This window comes from Castor canadensis, chromosome 9, assembly GCF_047511655.1.
Source record: "Castor canadensis chromosome 9, mCasCan1.hap1v2, whole genome shotgun sequence".
In the NCBI taxonomy this organism is placed as follows: Eukaryota; Metazoa; Chordata; class Mammalia; order Rodentia; family Castoridae; genus Castor; species Castor canadensis.
In genome coordinates, this window is record NC_133394.1 from 133,113,031 (window position 1) to 133,134,715 (window position 21,685).

At 33.6% G+C, this 21,685-nt stretch overlaps 1 long non-coding RNA gene and 1 pseudogene across 12 annotated transcripts in view; one reads left to right on the forward strand and one right to left on the reverse strand.

Moving 5' to 3' along the window:
- Positions 1-21,685, reverse strand: part of LOC141411000 (uncharacterized) — a 483,550-nt gene that overhangs the window by 319,982 nt on the left and 141,883 nt on the right. The gene's annotated exons all lie outside the window — the stretch shown is intronic.
- On the forward strand, positions 9,547-9,658 carry LOC141411265 (small nucleolar RNA SNORA51; annotated as a pseudogene).

The window sequence follows — 21,685 nt, forward strand, 5'->3', positions numbered from 1 at the left end:
ATAGTACTTACCCAATAGTATATTTTGTTAAGAGTTTTTAGCCATAATGGTGCTATTGATAGTGGGTATTTAAGCTCTATGTGTTTATTGAATAATTATTTGCTGAAATACATGTGATACACTGGGAATACATCAGAAAATGTACTATCCCCATCTGTTTCTTCATTAAGCTTACATTCCCATAGAATACTCAGTACAATAAACTAAAATATATATTTTGGTATTTAGTAGAAATTCTTCTAGAGATATGTTGTACAGAAAAACTCAAACCTTAGACTTAAATTTAAAAAGCTATCCACAATATATTTTGATTTTCTCATTCTGATATTCTCCTTCAGTAAATCAATTATGAAGTTATCCCATACTATAAAATATAATTCTATCCTCACAATACTCATCTTTTGTTGGATGTCCTCTATTTTACACTAAAGAATTTTATTACAATTGTTTATGTGTTTTTCTGTCTCTAAATCATATTTTCAATGAGATCAGTGGCCCATGGAATTAATTTCATGGAATTATCAATCACAGCATAGGCTTCAAAAAGTAAATGGCTCACTAATTGAAATTATAAAGGTATCATGACTCATCTATGACTCTGGGCCAAAAGTACAGTGATAAGTTTCCCTGTTGAAAGAGTAAGTAATTTCTATAAAAGAAATAAAATGAATTGTATCTACGAGGTGAAAGCACCTTCTCTGATGCTAAAACTGGATCTCAATTTGCATATCATCTGATTACATGAAATACATATTCTACTTCTTTTCTTAAATACACTGGACTCCTGTGTTGGCCTCTTTTCCTCTAGTTCAGGGGCAGACATTTGATTTGATGAGTATTCTCATTGATCTCTGAAGAGCCAATACATATTATTTCAAATGCTTTTAGAACAGGAAAAATAAGGTAAAGGGAGAGCAATATTCCTTTAGGCAACATTCTTTTCTTCAAATTTTAGTATGGAAATAGCTTAACCTACATTAATGAAAGAATTTATTGATTCTTCTTAGAGAAATAAACTTTCTAAGATATTCCACTCACAGTGTTCAAGCACAGATTATTTTACTTGCAGCACTATTGCCAACGAGAGTTGCAATGGCTTACTAACTCCCCAAAGGCTGTGAAGCAAGACATCAGATCAAGACAACCACCTCGAGCTTTATAAACATTGTCCATCAATCTAACACAAATTCCACTATGACTCTTTTTCCTTGCTTCATTTTTACCAATTCTAAGAATAGTTTTAGAATTCAAGGAAAAACCTTATATTAATAATAGTAACTATAAATAATAAAATACACTGTACTTTCTCATCAAGTGGGTTGCATTCAGTACTAGGGTTTTTGTCAGTTTTGACAATTTTAATAGTATTTTTCCTTCCTGTCTTTTTAAAAACATATTTTGTAAAATGCTCAGCAAAATTATACAGATCATGTCAAGAGTTTATCATTTTTCATCTACATAATAATTACAGCAATTCAATCAGAAAAAAGTGAAATAACATTTTAAGTTAATAGGTTTCATGAAGGGATTGCATATTTCATTCAACATACAAGAACAGGGTATAATTACTTAATCAAGAAGATGGTAAAATGTATAACATACTAAGGGCTCTGAATGGAATAGTTTGGACTACTCCCCACCCCACAGCCTGTTAATGTTTCTATTTCCTTTTCTCTCAGAATTTGTTAATTATTGTTAGCTTTAGTAACTTCAAATTGAAATAACCACACATTCCTATAATTCTTACCTGCTTTTTAAATCCTCAATATTTCTGCCAACTGGCTGATAAACTATTTCCCAAATGATGTAATTTTTGACTGATTTGAGTTAGAATACAGTTTGTAGAAACAAATCTGAATTTCTATAATTTTATGCTACAAGTAAGTTTATTTGCGGGTGTTTTGATTATTAACTCAAAGTATACTTATTGAAGACCCAAGCATGGCATTATGTTGGTGAGGAGGTAAGTTTCAGTGTCCCTGAAGACATAGATCCAGAAATAGAGCATTATTCAATTAGTACATAAAAGCAAGAAAAAATATAAGTAAAATAAATATGAAGAAAAAGTTTCAATGTGTGGAGAAGCTTAAAAGTTTGAAGAGAGCTTAATAGATAACGAGAAAAAGAGAACTCAATGCAAAGAAACAGTATTCATTTCCTTTCAGGATGAAGGACAATAGTACCTAGATTTGAGGGATACTTAGGAGATGAAAATATACATAGTGATCATGAGTAGTAGTCAAAGAAAATTTGAAATTTCTGGCTAGTGGTATATGATGGATATTGGTGGTAGTATAAAATAAATAGAATAAACAAATAAAAATAACAAGAATATTGGAAATCAATGAAATTCAAAAATCACATAATGGCTTAAAAAAGCCAAAAGTTGATTTTTTTTAGCAAGACTAAAACCAATGCATAATCATTTGAAAATACCCAACAAGAAAAACATACAAGATTTCACAAATAACCAGCATTATAAATAAAGGACACATTATAGTTACAGTTTAACAGACTTTTTTAAGGATAATAGGCAAATACTAACAATGATTCCATTAAACTTGAGAAGTTAGATAACATAAAATATAAGAAAATGGAACTTGAAAAATCTGATTGAAGAAGGAATAGGGCAGAATAATAACATCATATGAATTAAGTAAATTAAAGCTGTATTTTAACATGTTTCTACAAAGACAAAACCAAGCTCAAGTTCTGGAAGACATTGATACCAAATTTTCAAAACATATCAACAGAGCTGACCTCAGCTTTCCCAGAAAAAGAGTAAACACTTTACATCTCATTCCATGGGACTAATATTAGCTCAGTTTTCAGTACAGAGAAATGATAATTTCAGTCTTATTTCTTCCATGAATTAGGATGCATATGTCCTTTATAGTTTCAGCAAAATTTATAACAATACAGGTAGGAAAAAAAAGGCAATTGGAAGTGGCTGCCTCCTACCACTACCTTTTCTTTGTGAATGAGAAGGCTATGCTGTTATTTGTAGAGGATCAGGTGGAAAGTGCAAAGAGATTGACCTTCCAATGAAATGACACAAAACTCTATTTTGAGTTTCACAGTGAGAATTTTAAGTGCTTGTGTATTTAGAGTTTTCTTAGTCCGTGAGTCTTGAACAGACCAATGACACAAGCATTAATGAACTATGATATTTCTGAAATCTTTCCTATTGTCTTGAAAGTCTAGCAGTTCATCATTTTCAAATGACAAAAATTACATGCAGTTTTTAAACCCATTGCAGTGTAGGTATAGGCTGGACCTGGTTGTGCATGCCTGCAATCCCAGCTATATGAGAGCCTTAAGTAAGGTCATCATAGTCTGAAGAAGACCTGGACTCTATCTGAAAAATAACCTAAAGTAAACAAGGACTGAAGGCATGCCTCAAGTGGTAGAGTGCCAGCCTAGCAAGATCAAACTCCAGTATGCACCCTCCTCCCACCAAAAATTGTTTGCATAAAATCACTGTCTCGTGTCACCAATGGAATGAGGTCTCCACTTAAATGATGCCAGAAATCCCTTGAACATCTGCCAACTTTCTGCACAGGATTGCATGTGTCATATCTTCATTTTATTTTCTTAGTGAATTGAAGACAACAATATTATTTTACTTCAAACTCCCACTTACTACATTGGGATTTTCTTAGATATGTGAGAATATTTTAATATATTTTAAATGTCAGATCCATTAAAAGTGAAAATTTTGATCACCTCAATAGATGCAGAAAAAAAATTTTTGATAGAATTTAGCATATATTCATAATTAAGGAAAACAAACATTGAATGCTAATGAACAAAAAGCTCTAAGATTTAAATTTCACAGATCAGGAATTTTGGTTTATTCTCTCTCTCTCTCTCTCTCTCTCTCTCTATATATATATATATATATATATATACATATATATGAAAAATAGTTCCTTATCCACAGAAGATAATCCATAAATTAATTCTTAATTTCCTGAACAAAAGGCAAGTTTTTAATTTGAAAAATTAAATGGAATTTAAAACATTAACAACTGCTTAAATGAATGAATGTTATAATAATCCTTTGTAAAAGAGCAAATAATAATCACCAAAACATTCTTTATCTCCTCTTTAATTTTTCACTGCAGGCTTTATATAGAAAAATAAGAACACAAAATATGACAAACACAGGAAATAGAAGGCAGAAAATAAAACTGTTATTATTTATCATCAGGGATTTTCTACATGGAAACACAGATATATTGACAATTTAGTATGAATAACTGAGGATATTAGAAAGTTCACTGAATATAAGATTTAAAAAGCCAATTTTATTTCTGAACATCAGCAACAAACATTTCAGCCAAAGATAATATACTGTAATTTACAGTAGTAATAAAACTATTTTGTTTGGAAATAAATTTAGCATATGATGAACGGAATATTTATAGTTAATGCAATTGTAACAAAGAGCAGTAGAGACTATCTAAGAAATGAAGAGATATCCAATGTTCAAAAGTCCTAATACTATGAAATGGCACCTTTTTTCATTGATCCCAACCCACTTTATCTGACTGAACCCACCACTTGTAATGTAGATTGCAGCACAAATTTTTGTGACATTTAACAGTTTGCTAAAATTTTATAATAAGAAGCACACAACTAAGATAGCTTAAGGTAAACATAGAGCTGCACTGTTATGTACCAGATTGCTATTGAAATTAGAACAAGCAGCATGGCATGGAAATAGCATGAAAATAAACCGACAATGGAAAGACAAGGGCCCAGACGCAGACATACACTCCTATACAGAGATCTGATGTGTGTGATGTATCTTTAGGAAAGAATGATGACTCAATGAAAACAGTTTTAAACAATAGCTATTCAGAATGTAAAAATGGAATTTGAATCCTAATGTACATCTTATAAAAAGTTTTTATATATTGGATAATTTGAGTTCCCTATTATGCCCCATTGGTCAATGTATTTCTAGTTTTGCTGATCTTACAGTCTTGCTCAAAATATTTTTGTACTAACATCAGTTTTTGTCCCTTATTCAAGATTCTTGAATTCCTTTCATCACCCTATTACTCAATTTCACCAATTGACAGTAATGAAAAAAACATACCTTTCAAGACAGAATGCCCACAGTAAAGTATCATTTTGTGTACTTTGTGCATCATACAACAAACAATTCATGAAAATTAATAAGGTAGACATCATGAATCCAGGTGATCAACAATGGGGGTGTGTGAATCACATGATATTGGGTAGAAATTCTGTTTTATATGACTGTGCATTTTTCTCTGGAGGCACAAAGTGTTTTTGGTATATTTGACTATTTTCTAGAATATCACTGCATTCCTCCTGCATTAGAATATTTTAAGGCATGCATTCTTTTTCTTAATCTTCCAGTTGCTATTGCATTTCTCTTACAATGAAAACATAAGGCTTTCATCTGCTCCTGCCATCTAAAAATTACACCTTAGAAGGTTTATTGACATTCTTTCAAAGTCAAAGAATTGTTTTTTTTAATGAGAAAGTAAACAAAATTTTTCCTAGATTTATTTTCAGGTCTAACATTTGGCTTCTTTGCAGTAAATTCAGTCTTTGTTCTTTTTTGCATTATTTGCATCTGCCTTAATAAGTAATTCATGGTAAAATCAGTAATGTGCCATTAAAAGACAGTGAAATATATGATTCAGTATTTCTTCTTTTATCTAATGACATTTTTAGAAAGAAATAAGAGCAATGGAGCCAATAATGAATATTCTTCTATGATGACTTTATTGCAGTGCATAAAGCTATAGCCTCGCATCATTTTTCACACAGAAAAATGGGTTTGAATATGATTATCATTAAATTGTCTGTTTTTTGTGGCATGTACTCAGAAGCTTGGAATTTGTATACAGTTTCATAGGCCCTTCATACCCTATGGAATGAGAATAACACGATGCAAAAGAGCTCACACATTAATAAAAATTTGTGAACTCTGAAATTTGTAGAATATGCTAGTACTCAGACATGAAAGGATAATGATGGAGGGGTTGAATTCAACTATGATACATTATAAAAACTTTTGTAGATGTCACAATGTTTCCCCAGTACAAGAATAATAAAAAAATGAAAACTGTAAGGAATCAACAGTGTCACTGGCATGCATTGTAGGCTGAATATGTTTAATCCATGAATAAATAGCTGAACACATGAAAAAATAAGCCCTAATTAAACCAACTTTTCTGAGCTCAATGTGCTTCTCTACAAATAATCTATCTCCATGTAGTGTATAGGAAGCACAGTAGAATAATTTTCTCTGTTAGTTTTTAAATTTAAACAATAATAAACTTTTGAGAACAGTTTTCATAAAATGCTGGATGTCTGTATACAGATTGCTTTAGAGTTTATGAAATTGTCTGGGCGCAGGCAGGTACCATTGGCTGCTGTGACATCCCCATTATATTCAAGAATGCAACAATACAATCAGCTGGTGGCTGTAGAGATGACAATCTCTTTAGAGCTTAATTAGTGAGACACTTGCCAAATCATACATCTTGAAGAAGAAGGGAAGCATTGATGACATTTTGCAGAAATCCTGTTGCAAAAGGATCCCTATGCCAGCTTTCAGCTGGTGTCTTAACAGAGTAATACCATACATGGGAATATGTTCAAACTCTTTCCAAAAGTTTGTGACATTCCAGATACTTAGGCAAATTTAGACATTTAAAACATAAATTGCTTTACTAATGAAGGAGGAAGAACATTCTTACCTTTGAAATTATGTATCACTGCATATGCCATTTTTAACTCATATTTTAAATTTTCATTAAGATATATTTAAATTTTGACTAGACTTTCAAGATGCACAGATATGAGGAAATAATCTAAATCTCTAGGATCCAGTACAACTGTTACTTGAATTGAAGGCCTCTGAGGTCAGAAATAAGATGCATAAAAATTCCAAATGTGAAGTAATGGAAGTTTATCACTGACTATTGTATATTTAAAAATTAATAGGCTACTTTAACAGAAATTATCCCAGAGTATTTACTCACCATCTTCATTTTAAGCATGAAGAAAGTTTATAGTCATAGAGTTTCACTTTCCTTCTTTTCCTTATACTTTTCTGCCCTATAGAATGTTACGTGAGCTATGTACCTAGGAGAGATCACACACTGCCTCATCCCATCACTTATTTTTTACAACTTATTTGCAGCAACATGGATGTGACAGAGATCATTATGTTAATGTAAATGACTGAGGAACAGAAAGACTTTTTTGCATGATCTCACTTATAGGTAGAATTTTAAAAAGTGGATTGCATAGAATTTAGGAGAATAGTTCTTACCAGAGATTGGGTCAAGGAGAGGAGAGTAAGATGGGAAGTGGTTGGTTAGGCAGGAGTAAGAAGATCAGAAGTACAATTGCTATTACACAGTAGGATGACTCTAGGTAATAATTATGTACTGTATATTTAATCAATCCTGAAGAAAGAATTTTTCATTTTTGTACCATAAAGAAATGACCAATATTTGAAGAGAGAGATATCCCAAACATGATTTAGACTTTACACAATGTATTTATACATGAAAACATCATATGATATACTATGAATTGTACAGTTTTGATGATAATCTTCCAATTATCTTGTCTCTGCTTTCAGTAAACATCTTACAAAATAAAGCATTCAATAAATTAAACCTCAAGTAGGAATTATTTCCTGCAAATGTTACAAGTTTAATACTTCTTGTAACCCAACTGCTAGTGATGCATCTCTAGCTTCTTGGCATAACAGGATTCAAGTTGAAATTCATAGCCACTTCATAAAAATATTTTAGCAATTAAATTAGATGTGTGAAAATTAGAAAACAAAATGATGAGCTTAATGTATCAGTATGTGAATCAGGGAAATCTCAAACTCAAAATTCAGAGAGCTGCAATTTAGTTGTAATATAATGGTATATTATCATGGATGAATTTAGTAATAATATGTAAATGCATGGGAGCCTCCCAAAGAAAAAGATAACATTACTACATGGAATCCTTGTTAATGCTGGGAAATTCACAGAGTATGGCAAAACAATAAATATGATGGGTTGAAAGTATGAAAGACTTTCCAAAGTACATATTTTGAAAGCAGGGTAAATCCAGGTCACTAAAACCTACCTTAATCTGTCAGCTTTACCATTATTCAGTAGTATTTTATGTTGTGGATGAAAACCACTGCTATACGTTAGACATCTTTAAGTAATTTTCTACATGATTGCATTTAAAGAAAGTGCCCAGAAAAAGCTATTGGGTGAAATATTGTTAATAAGGAGTGCAGTATGATTTCAGTTGCATATTGGAATATTGGACCAAAAGCACATTATTCTACACTTAAGTTTTGAAAGTCATATCTGTTATATTGGAATTATTTCCCATGCTCACCTTTTGTCAGAATCAAATGTCTGCCAAGAAAAGTCAGTAACTATTTGCATGAATGGTAAAACTTTAAAAATGGTTAATACAACAAAAAATCTGGTTTCTGAGCAAGCTTTAAGAAATTAACTTCCATTGTAAATATACATATTTATAATATTTTGGGGGTACTATATTTCATTGTGTATATATAGAAAAATATACATATAAGTATTTTTGGAGGGTACTGGGGTTTGAACTCAGGGCTTTGCACTTAAGGCAACTCCTTCAGCCATTTTCTGCTCCAGTTATGGTTGTTGTTGTTTTCCTTTATTGTTGTGATGGCTGGGAATACATTGTAGCATTTATACAGGTTCTTATAATGTATCAAATATATCATGAATGAATTCACCTTCTCAATCATTCTCTTTCATCCTTCCTTCTTCCAGATATTTTGGACATATTGTCTCATTTTTTGTAGGCTGCTCTGGACAGACAGCCTTTACTTTTATGCTTCCACCATATCTGTGATGACATGCATATGTCATCATACCATTTTTCTGTATTGTAAAAAGGGGACTTACAAGATTTTTTGCTCCTAGAACTGCGATCCTCCAGATCTCAGCCTTCCAAGTAGCTAAGATTATAGGCATGAGTCATCTGTGCCCAGCTGAAGTAACATATTAGCACTATAAAGCCATATATTAGATATTTTTCTCCTTCCATATTCACCTTGTAACAGACAAGTGTGTATTTGTCACAAATACACAGACATAAGTGTGAGAAGATAGAATCAATAACAACCTCCCTAATATTTTGATAAATTGCATGAATAAAATGCATGCAATTTTGAAAGGAGAGGCATAATTGAACTTACATATAGTAAATTAAAGAGAAAATGAAAAAATAAAGCACTTTAGTTTATTGAAGCAAGAACAGAATTAGAAATGAGTAAGAAGGAAACAAATGTAGATTTATAATTTAATAAAAGGGAAAATTTGTAAGTCACAGAAATGTGTAGTAAAACAAAAAATTGGAACATTTGGATAAATATATATTTACCACATATAATATAAACAATAATAATATCAAATGCTAATTGGTAAACAATTTCCTATGATTGTTACTCAGAAAATTAAATTCTTATTAAGTCAATAAATATGAAAATCAGGCCTCCTGGTTCTTACACTGACAATACAGAAAGGAGGAAAAGTAAATCCATCCCGTATACACCTCACTCCAGGCCCTGTGCCTGATCTGTATTGTGAATGGGAAGACATGGAGGGGGAATAAGGAAAAAAGAAAATCAGACAATGACTAAATTACCAAATGGTACAATTAGAATCATGCAAACAAACTCACAAACAGTTAATTCATACATTAAAACACCCAATATGACTAACAATTAAAAAATGCAAATAGATATCTAACATGCTGCTTGTGGGAATACAATTGTGTGGGAACTTTCTGGAGGGCAGCTTAGCAAATCAAAAATTAGGCTCTTAGATCATTAAAATACCCAGTCTTTGACACAATTGCTCCATATTTAGGCATGTATCCCAAGAAGATATTCAGAGATGCTCAGAATGAATTATAAATTCATATATCTATCTATCTATCTATCTATCTATCTATCTATCTATCTATCTATATATATATATATATGTATATCAGCATTATTTACAGTAACAAAACCATGGGAGCAAGCTCAATGTCTAATATCAGAGGAATAGATGACAAAATTACTCTGAAATAAGAGATAAAATATAATACTATACATTGCTCAAAATAAGTTTCTACAAATGCAAAACATTATCAAATTCATTAAAATAAAAATATATAATAAGAAGTTTAAATGTATGTGATCATTTTCCTTAATTATGAGTCCATACATATAGATACACTCAGATACGTATTCCTGAAAGGAAATATACTAAAATTTGACATTTTACATTAACTGGCTCTATGATTATGGATGACCTCTTTCATTCTCTTTGCTCATTTAATAAATATTTCCATTAAACTCATAAATTAGGACTAGGGGCATGGCATAAGTGGTAGAGTGCTTGCCTAGCAAACACAAGGCGCTGAGTTCACAGACAGTAACATTTAATTGGCTGCACACACTCAAATCTTTAAACAACAAAAACAACTAAATGGCAGGTATCTCCACATACCTCTCAATACTAACACTGAATGTTAATGGACACAACTTCCCCATCAAAAGACACTTGGCAAACTGGATTTTAAAGGATAATCTGTTGTTTAAAAGAGACTCAACTTATTGACTAACACTGGCTTAGGGTGAAAGACTGGAAGAAAATTTACCAAGCTAATGGCCCCCTAAACAAGCAGGAGTAGCAATATTTACATAAGATAAAGTGGAACTTCAAACTTACATTGGTCAAATGAGATTTAAAAAAAATGGTCTCTTCATACTAATAAAAAGAGCAACATATCAAGAGGAAATAATAATTATCAACTTTTATGCATCCAATGTCAGTGCTCCCAATTTCATCAAACATATACTAAAGGATTTAAAAATCTCATATAAACCCCAATACAGTGGTACTAGAGATTTTAATACCCTTTTACCAATAGTATTTAGGCCATCAAGACAAAGAAGTCAACAAAGAAATCCTAGAACTAAATGACATCATAAACCTAATAGAACTGACAGATGTCTACAGAGTATTCCACCCTGCAACAGCAAAATAAACATTCTTCTCAGCAGCCCATGGAACTTTCTCCAAAATAGATAATATCTTAGGGCCCAAAGCACATCTCAACAAATATAAGAAAATTGAAATAATCCCCTGCATATTATCTTATCACAATGAAATAAAACTAGAACTCAACAATAAAAGCAACAAGAAAAAATATTCAAACAACTGGAAGCTGAACACCACATTACTCAATGGTCAGTGGGTCATAGAAGAAATGGGAGGAACTCAAAAAGCTCCTGGAATTTAATGAAAATGAAAACACAACCTATCAGAACTTATTGGGCACAGCAAAGGCTGTTCTAAAAGGAAAATTTATAGCCATGAGTGCATATATTAAAAATATAGAAAGATCTCAAATAAACAACTTAATACAATATCTCAAACTCCAAGAAAAATAATAAGCTAAACTCAAAACAAGAAGAAGAGAAATAATAAAAATAAGAGCCCAAATCAACAAATTAGAGACAAAAAAAAAAAAAAATACCAAAGAATCACCAAAAAAAAAAAAAAAAAAAAAGCTGGTTTTTCAAAAAAAATTAAACAAGACTGACAAACCACTGGCAAATCTGACTAAAATGAGGAGGGAAAAGACCCAAATTAAGAAAACTAGAAACTAAAAAGTAGAGATAACAACAAACACCAAGGAAATCCAGGGAATCATCATGCACTACTTTGAAAATCTGTATTTCAATAAATTGGAAATTCTAGAAGAAATGGACAAATTTCTAGATACATTCAACCATTCAAAACTGAACCAAAGCAATACTAAGCATCTAAGCAGATCTATAACCCACATTGAAATTGAAGCAGTGATAGAGTCTCCCTGCAAAGAAGAAAACAAGACCTGATGTATTCCCTGCTGAAATCTACCAGACCATTAAAGAAGAACTAATACCTATACTCCTTAAATTTTTCCCTGAAATATAAAAGGAAAGAACACTGCCCTACTCATTCTATGAAGCCAGTATTACACTCATCCTAAAACAGGACCTATGGGCCAACCTCCTTAATGAATATTGATGAAAAAATACTCAGTAAAATAAAGGAGAACTGAATCCAACAACATAACAGAAAGATCATTCACCATGACCAAATCAGCTTCACCCCAGTGATGCAGGGATGGTTCAACATACACAAATCATGAAATGTAGTATAGGATATGAACAGAAACAAAGACAAAAAACCACCTGATCATCTCAACAGAAGCAGAAAAAATGTGACAAAATTCAACACCATTTCATGATAAAAGCTCTGATGAAACTAGGAATAGAAGGAATGTACCTCAACATAATAAAGGCTATATATGACAAACCTATAGCCAACATCATAATGGGGAAAAACTGAAACCATTTCCCCTAAAGTTAGGAACAAGACAATGGTGCCCACTTTGTCCACTCCTATTCAACATAGTCTTGGAATTCCTAGCCAGACAAATAAGGCAGGAAGAAGAAATTAAAGGAACACAAATAGATAAAGGAATACAAATAGGTCAAACTATCCCTGTCTGCAGACAACTTGATTTTATACCTAAAAGATCCAAAAAGATCCTAGATACCCTAAGTAGCTTCAGCAAAGTAGCAGGATACAAAATCAAATTAAAAAATTAGTACCTTTTCTATATACCAACAATGAACAGATTGAGAAAGAACATAGGAAAACAATTCCAGTTACACTAGCCTCAAAAAAAAAAAATCAAATACCTAGGAACAACCTTAACAAAGGATGTAAATGACCTCTACAAGGATAACTACAAACCACTGAAGAGTACAGAAGATGAAAAGATCTCCCATGCTCATTGGCTGGTGGAATCAACATAGTAAAAATGGCTATACTACCAAAAACTGGATATCTGCTTGCAGAAAACTGAAAATAGATCCATGTTTGTCACCCTGTATAAGCATCAACTAAAAGTGGATTAAGGTATTTAATATCATACTTGAAATCTTGAAGCTAGTACAGGAAAAAGGGAATACACTGCAAGCAATAGGGGACTCACTGACTTCCTCATTAGAACACAAGTTGCTCAGCAATGAAGCAAAAGGATGGACAAATGGGACTAAATGAAATTAAATAACTAGTGCACAAAAGAAATGGTCTCTAAATTAAAGAAGCCACCCACAGAATGGGAGAAAATCTTTACTAACTACACATCAGGCAAAGGACTGATAACCAGAATACACAGGGAGCTTAAAAAAATAAACTCTTCCAAAATCAATGACCCAAGAAAGTAATGGGCAACTGAACTAAACAAAACATTCTCAAAGGAAGAAATCCAAATGGCTAAAAAACATGAAAAAATGCTCACCATCCCTAACCGTAAAGGAAATGCAAATCAAAACCACACTAATATTCTATCTCACTCCTGTTAGAATAGCTACCATCAAGAACACCACTAACAACAAATGTTGGTGAGGATGTAGGAAAAAGGAACCCTCACACACTGCTGGTGGGAATATAAGCTAGTACAACCATTGTGGAAAACAGTATGGAAGCTCCTTAAAAATCTAGAAATATACCTGCCATATGATCCAGCAATACCAGTCCTAGGAATATACCGGAAGGAATGAGACTCAGGTTACTACAAAGGCACCTGCACACCCATGTTTTTTGCAGCACTATTCATAATGGCCAAGCTATGGAAACAGCCAAGATACCCCACTACTGATGAATGGATTGAGAAAATATGGTATTTATAGACACTGGAATTTTACTCAGCCTCAAAGCAGAATGAAATTTTGTCATTCGCAGGTAAATGGATAGAATTGGGGAACATCATATTAAGTGAAGTTATCCAGGCTCAGAGGGCCAAAGCCACATGTTGTCCCACATATGCAGATTGTAGACCTAAAATAAATTCAGCAATATTATGGGACATGGGTCATACTAAGGGGAGTCTGTGCAAGGGAGGGATAAAGAAAAGGAAGTAAACCAAAAACTTGAATGAGGTTGATGTGATAATTGTACAAGAATGAATATAGAAATTTAAAACAGTTCAGGGCACCATGGGGAGCAGACTAAGGAAGGGTGAAAAGGACTGGAGGAAGTGAAACATTTGAGGCTGTAATATACATATACATGTGAACAACACAAAGAAAACACAAGGAAACTCCCTGTGTGACTATCTTTATCTCAAACTAGCAAAATGTTCTCATTCTGTCTTTTATGTTTTCTCTTCTACAAAATCGGAGAACAGGAGGGTGGACCAGGCTCTGAGGGGTGGGTGTTGGTACTGGTGGGAGCAGGGTGGTGGTGGAGAAAGGGGTAGGAGGATGATATGATACAAACAATGTATACACATGTATGTAAATGCAAAAATGATACCTGTTAAAACTGTTCTAGGAATCAGGGGAGGGGGAATTGGAGAGAGAAGTGGAGGGGAGGGAATTAAAGTAGATATATTTGATGTATTGTAAGAATTTTTGTAAATGCTACAATATACCCACACCCCAGGAAAACAATTTAAAATAAGAATTTTAACTATGATAATACCTGCTTTGGTTGAAGGCACTTTTAGAAAGAAAGTTTGGCAAAATAAAAACAAAGACTCCTCAGCTTGTTCTTGCAAGCTAATCTTTTTTCTTCTTTATTCATTTATTCACATGTGCTTACATTGTTTGGGTCATTTCTCCCCCCCTCCCCCCCACTCCCTCCCTCTTCCCCCCCAGCCCCTCACTTCCAGGCAGAATCTGTTCTGCCCTTTTCTTCAATTTTGTTGAAGAGAAGACATAAGCATAATAAGAAAGACAGCATTTTTGCTAGTTGAGATAAGAATAGCTATACAGAGAGATTCCTAGCATTGCTTCCATGCACAAGTGTATTACAACCTGAATTGATTCATCTCTACCTGACCTCTTCACTACTTCCCAGGCGCCTTCCCATATTGACCTATGTCATTTTAAGATTACTGTATTAACTCCTCTGCAGTGGGGACATCAAAAACTTCCAAATTTTGGGTTTCTTACCTATCCCCATACCTCTTTTATGTGCTCTCCCATTGTCATGTGACCCAAGTCCAACAGCATTGCTGCATTTGCCCTAGATCTAAAGTCTGCATATGAGTGAGGACATACGATTTTTGCTAATCTTAAGATAATTTTTAAATAAACTTTAAAACTTCAATAAAAAAAAACCCAGTGAGATGGTGCCTGATCTGGGTAGCTCTTGATTAGCTCTTCAAGATGGGCCATTGAATCCTTGTCTAATTACTCAGCTCCCAAGTGCAAAGGATTCAAAGCCTATGTAAATAGCAAAGACCTACCACAACTCTAAATCCTTCTTCAACGAGGAGCTTCATAGGTGATATTAGTCAGAAATGCTAGATATGCTATTTAAGGAAATTAGTTTTCAGTGAATTAAGAGACCTTCTGTGGGTGCACATGTGTGTGTATGCACTCAAATATCCAGGTAGAGAAAAAGGACTACCTTTATCTCAAACAAGGAAAAATGTCATTCTTTTCCTTTTTTTCCTTTTTACTTCTACAAAATCAGAGAACAGGAGGGTGGAACAGGTTCTGCCCAGTGGGAGGAGGGAGGGGGAGGAGAAAAGGGATAGGAGGGTAAACACTGGATAAAACTCTGTACATGGGGAAAAAATGTGTACACATGTGTGTAAATGCAAAAACGATACCTGTTGAAACTGTTTCAGGAATTGTGGGAGGGGAGGGTAAAGGAGAGCAGTGGAGGGGATAAACTCAAGTATGATATATTTGATATATTGTAAGAACTTTTGTAAATGCCATAATGTAACCCCACTTGCATGACAATAAAGGGAAAAAAAGATGCTGAGTACAATCACCAGTAACATCAAAAGATTTATATAAATTATAATTAAGATAAATCAAAGTACATTAAAGAAATGCCTGTATGCATCTACTATCTGACTTTAACTAAAATGAATTCTCATCCTGACAGACAAATGAAAGCCAGTATGATATTATAGTACAAAATATAATGAAAAATGTGTTATTTTATTGAAGAAACAGCTGACATAACAAATCAAAATTAGGCTCTTCACTTATGAGGAATTATAATTTAATAAGTAGTTTTCATCATTTTCAGCAATTTATATTTAATACCAATTGCAGTAATATGGTCAACTAACAATTACTATATTTATTTAATCATGTAACCATAAGATGGTTAGAGTTTAATAATATACCAAAAGTGGTATTTATATTCTATTTTGAGTAGTATATTTAAAATTAAACTGATGAATAGTCTATTAAACATTCATTTTTATATAGTAAATAATTGAAATACTGTGTATTTATAAGCTTCAGGACATCTGGAACAACACCAGTTTAGTCAGAGATAAAGCAAATACAGGGCCCTAAGATGGGATTGTGTTAGTATGTTTTAGAAAATGTATAGAACAAATCAGGCATGGTAGTTTGTGTCTATAATCTGAGACACTAGGAAGACAGAGATCGGGAGGATCTTGTTTTGAGGCCAGGGGGAAGAGGGAAGTTAGGGAGACCTTATCTCAATCAATAAGCTTAGTATGGTGGCCTTGTCAGCCCAGCTACTGCTGGAGGCCAGAAATAATAAAGTGTGGTGGAGGTGGAATTCCAAGGTTAGATAAAAAGACTCTTAGAACACTTATTTGGGAAGTTGCTGTTCATGATATAGGAAGTCCTACTACTTCCTATGCAAGAACTCCTTAATACAAAGATGCTTGAACAGGCTACACAGAAAGAACACAAAGAAAGAAGCCAAAGAGTCTCATATCTGTCCCACTTTTTTCAACACCTGGTATTAGGCAATTGAATAAGGAAACCTTCCAATACCTTCTACCCAAGAAACCATCTGACTTAAACCATGTTCCTGTGAGAAAGCTCCCATAAGTTTAGTAAGCTGAGCCAAAGACCATGAAATAGCAAAGATTATAAATTTAAAAAGTGACATACAGATACATAAAATAATCAACAGGTACATGAAAAAATATAAAAAAATCATTAATCATTGGGGAAATACAAATCTAAACCATGAAGAGATATCGTCACACTCCAATTAGAGTGGCTATAACAATAAAAAAAATATAAAAAGTGATGGTAAGAAAGTAGATCAAAGAAACCTATGCCCTCACTTGAAGGGAATGTAAGTTAGTACAGTTGCTATGGAAAACAGTGTGAAGGCTCATCAAACAATCAAATATAGAACTGGCATGTGGAGCTGGGTTATAGCTCAACTTGTACAGCACCTGCCTGGCAAATGCAAATCCCTAAGCTCAAACCACCATACGGTCAAAAAAAATGTAGAACTACTATATGAATTAGTAATTTCATTATTGGGTATATACCCAAAGGAAATAAAATCAGTATCTTGAAGGTATATTTGCACTCCCATGTTTATAGCAGCAATATTTGTGATATTCAAGATGGAAATCAACCAAGTGTCCATCAACAGATAAAAGAGCACCCAAAATGTATGGAATAGAATGCTATTCAGCCATGAAAAGATGACATCCTATCATTTACAACAACATACACCAAAAACTAGAGAACATTATGTTAAGCAAAGTAAGTTGGAGTCACAAAGGCAAATACAGCATGTTCTAAATCATATGTGGAATATATATGTGTGTGTATGTGTGTGTGTGTGTGTGTGTGTGTGTATGCATGTGTGAGTGAATATGTGGGAGATATATGATATATATTAGGAATACATGGGATATATATATGTGTGTATATGTATGTATATAAACTTCCATTTGTCAATTCAGCAATTTTTTAAGTATAAGCCACCATTTTATTAAGGAAACTACTTGTTGGAAACTGGACTTTGTGTTGTAATCATTTTGAAAGTTTTACCTTTCAATGCAGATACTTACTGATTATTCTTGGCAGACAAATTTGATTTTGACAAGAGGTCTAAGAAGAACATCTGGAAAACAAAACCTATGGTGTGGATATTTGCACATGGAACTGAAAGGAATCATATACCCAGAAGCTAACTAAGTTAATAAGGGATAGGTTCTAGCAAAGAATCCATTAACTGTAAACCTGAAAGTTTTGTCATAGTTAAAGTTTTAACCCAGCCCACTTTAAGAAATGAAAACCATCCTTGGGTAACCAAATGTTGCCTTAAGCAAATACAGAGGGTTTCCAACTTACAATATTTCAACTTATGTTTCTTCAATCATATGGTAGAATGAAATCCATAAACACCTAGTAGAAACCATACTTATTTAGAATTTAAGTCTTTTCCAAGGCTACCACTATGCAGTATGATATTCTTGGGAATTGCTTGGCAGTGGCAGTGAACCAGGGCTCCCAGTCAGTCTCATTATTATGATAGCAAACAACTGTCTTGCTAAACTCTCATGTCCAGTAAGTTAGGTGTATATTAAAATGCATTTCCAACTTAAAGTAGGTTTATCTGGATGTAACCCCATTGTAAGTTGACAAGAATCTGAATTCTCTGAATGGAATAGTAGATACGGAAATATCTCCCAGAAACAGAACAAGAGCCTATAGAGACAATGGAATAGATGGATCTCTCAAGGAACAGTATCAGAGCCTAGTCCAGCACTGACCTTGCTGTAGAATGGGGCTTTGCAACATCTGTCTATAGGCTTTGAGTTTTTATGAACCAGTTTGTCATTAATTTGTTTTGCAAATGGTGGCATGTATTGTAGTCATTCTGCTCCTAGGTAATAAATGAAAGCTTTCTGGAAAGAAAAATTTTAAGATGATACCTGGAAAATGAGTATATGATAAAAGAAAACTGGTGATTTACGGTGTGTGTGTGTGTTGGTGTGTGTGTGTGTGTTTGTGTGTGTGTGTGTTTCTGTGTCTGTGTGTGGGTGTGTATGCATGTAAGGAAGACACATGGGAAAATTAACTCAGAAGAGGAAACAAAATGGAAGTGTTTTTCAAGTAGAAGCTCACCATTAAAACTTAAGTGATTATTGTTAACAATATCAGTATTATTAACAGCAGAAGCAGCAAGAGTTAAAAATGAGGAACAAAAACAAAGAATATTTTTATGCCCTCTATACCTGAAAGACCACATTATCATTTCTCTTTTGCACAGCACGGACAGCAGCCTAATATAAGTTTTGTATATACTTTGACTTTCTTTAATACATAGCTCAGATTTCATAGATGCCAATTCTCCTTATTTGTCTCCCAATGAAAAATGCATATTTGAAGTTGTCTTTACTGTATTGGCTTACTATTGAAAACAAAATAAAACATGTCCATGTATATCACCCTATACCAAGATTAACTCAAAATGGATCAAGGATCTTAATATCAGACCCCAAACTCTTAAGTTGATACAAGAAAGAGTAGGAAATACTCTGGAGTTAGTAGGTATAGGTAAGAACTTTCTCAATGAAACCCCAGCAGCACAGCAACTAAGAGATAGCATAGATAAATGGGACCTCATAAAACTAAAAAGCTTCTGTTCATCAAAAGAAATGGTCTCTAAACTGAAGAGAACACCCACAGAGTGGGAGAAAATATTTGCCAATTATACATCAGACAAAGGACTGATAACCAGAATATACAGGGAACTTAAAAAACTAAATTCTCCCAAAACTAATGAACCAATAAAGAAATGGGCATGTGAACTAAACAGAACTTTCTCAAAAGAAGAAATTCAAATGGCCAGAAAACACATGAAAAAATGCTCACCATCTCTAGCAATAAAGGAAATGAAAATTAAAACCACACTAAGATTCCACCTCACCCCTGTTAGAATAGCCATTATCAGCAACACCACCAACAACAGGTGTTGGAGAGGATGTGGGGAAAAAGGAACCCTCTTACACTGTTGGTGGGAATGTAGACTAGTACAACCACTCTGGAAAAAAATTTGGAGGCTACTTAAAAAGCTGGACATCGATCTACCATTTGATCCAGCAATACCACTCTTGGGGATATACCCAAAAGACTGTTACTCCAGAGGCACCTGCACATCCATGTTTATTGCGACACTATTCACAATAGCCAAGTTATGGAAACAGCCAAGATGCCCCAGCACTGATGAATGGATTAAGAAAATGTGGTATCTATACACAATGGAATTTTATGCAGCCATGAAGAAGAACGAAATGTTATCATTCGCTGGTAAATGGATGGAATTGGAGAACATCATTCTGAGTGAGGTTAGCCTGGCCCAAAAGACCAAAAATCGTATGTTCTCCCTCATATGTGGACATTAGATCAAGGGCAAACACAACAAGGGGATTGGACTATGAGCACATGATAAAAGCGAGAGCACACAAGGGAGGGGTGAGGATAGGTAAGACACCTAAAAAACTAGCTAGCATTTGTTGCCCTTAATGCAGAGAAACTAAAGCAGATACCTTAAAGCAACTGAGGCCAATAGGAAAAGGGGAACAGGAACTAGAGAAAAGGTTAGATCAAAAAGAATTAACCTAGAAGGTAACACCCATGCACAGGAAATCAATGTGAGTCAATGCCCTGTATAGCTATCCTTATCTCAACCAGCAAAACCCCTTGTTCCTTCCTATTATTGCTTATACTCTCTCTACAACAAAATTAGAGATAAGGGCAAAATAGTTTCTGCTGGGTATTGGGGGGGGAGCGGGAGGGGGTGGAGTGGGTGGTAAGGGAGGGGGTGGGGGCAGGGGGGAGAAATGAACCAAGCCTTGTATGCACATATGAATAATAAAAGAAAAAAATAAAACATGTGACTTGCATGAAGTTCCACAAATTAAGAATGCATGCTATGAGTGTGTGTGTGTGTGTGTGTGTGTGTGTGTGTGTGTGTGTGTGTGTGTGTATTTTTCTCCCTTACCCTAAAGGAACATCTACACATTGGAAATAATGTAGTTAATCATAGCTTTCCAGCTCTCAGAGATTTTTCACTGGGGAAATTGTAACACACAGACATATACATTGCACTAAATATCAAACTTCCATGTGTTTTCCTATAGTTCTAACATAAGCTATGGTGAAACCAGGACATCAATGTTACAAATGTTACAGTTTTTCATATTTTATAAGAGTGTTAATTTTCTTCTCACAGCACTTTAAAGATATAAGAAATGATCTTGTGAGATAGGACATAAAAAAGAAAATGCCTTATATGGAATATTTTATAATAATTGGTACTATTGTACAGATTAATATGTGTCACATTAAAATTTTAAATTTCAGAAATAAAGCATATCAACCAGAATATTGCTTTAATAAACTATTGATTTAAAATGTTCTTCAAAATGACACATTTTAAAAGCAGAACTACTTTAATAATCTTAAATTATGGATCTGCACTCTGTTACAGAGTATATCTGAGCATTTGAACTATCTTACCCCAACCTTTAATTTGCTTCATTTTTCTTTTAGTTTTATTTATAGGATATTGAAATCTAGTACACAACTATCATATATGCCTTCTACTCCACTAATTTTTCAGTGTAAACAAATCAATCCATTATTTAATTATAGCTTCCAAGTTCACAATGTGGTAAAGTCATTTAAAACATTTGGTAGGGATTTTAAATTACTAAATTTTATAGGGCAATACTGAAATATCTTGACCCAATAGTACCAGTTCTGTATTCAATTTTTGAGTGAAATTCCTCATAATCTTTCTTGGTAACCCATCCT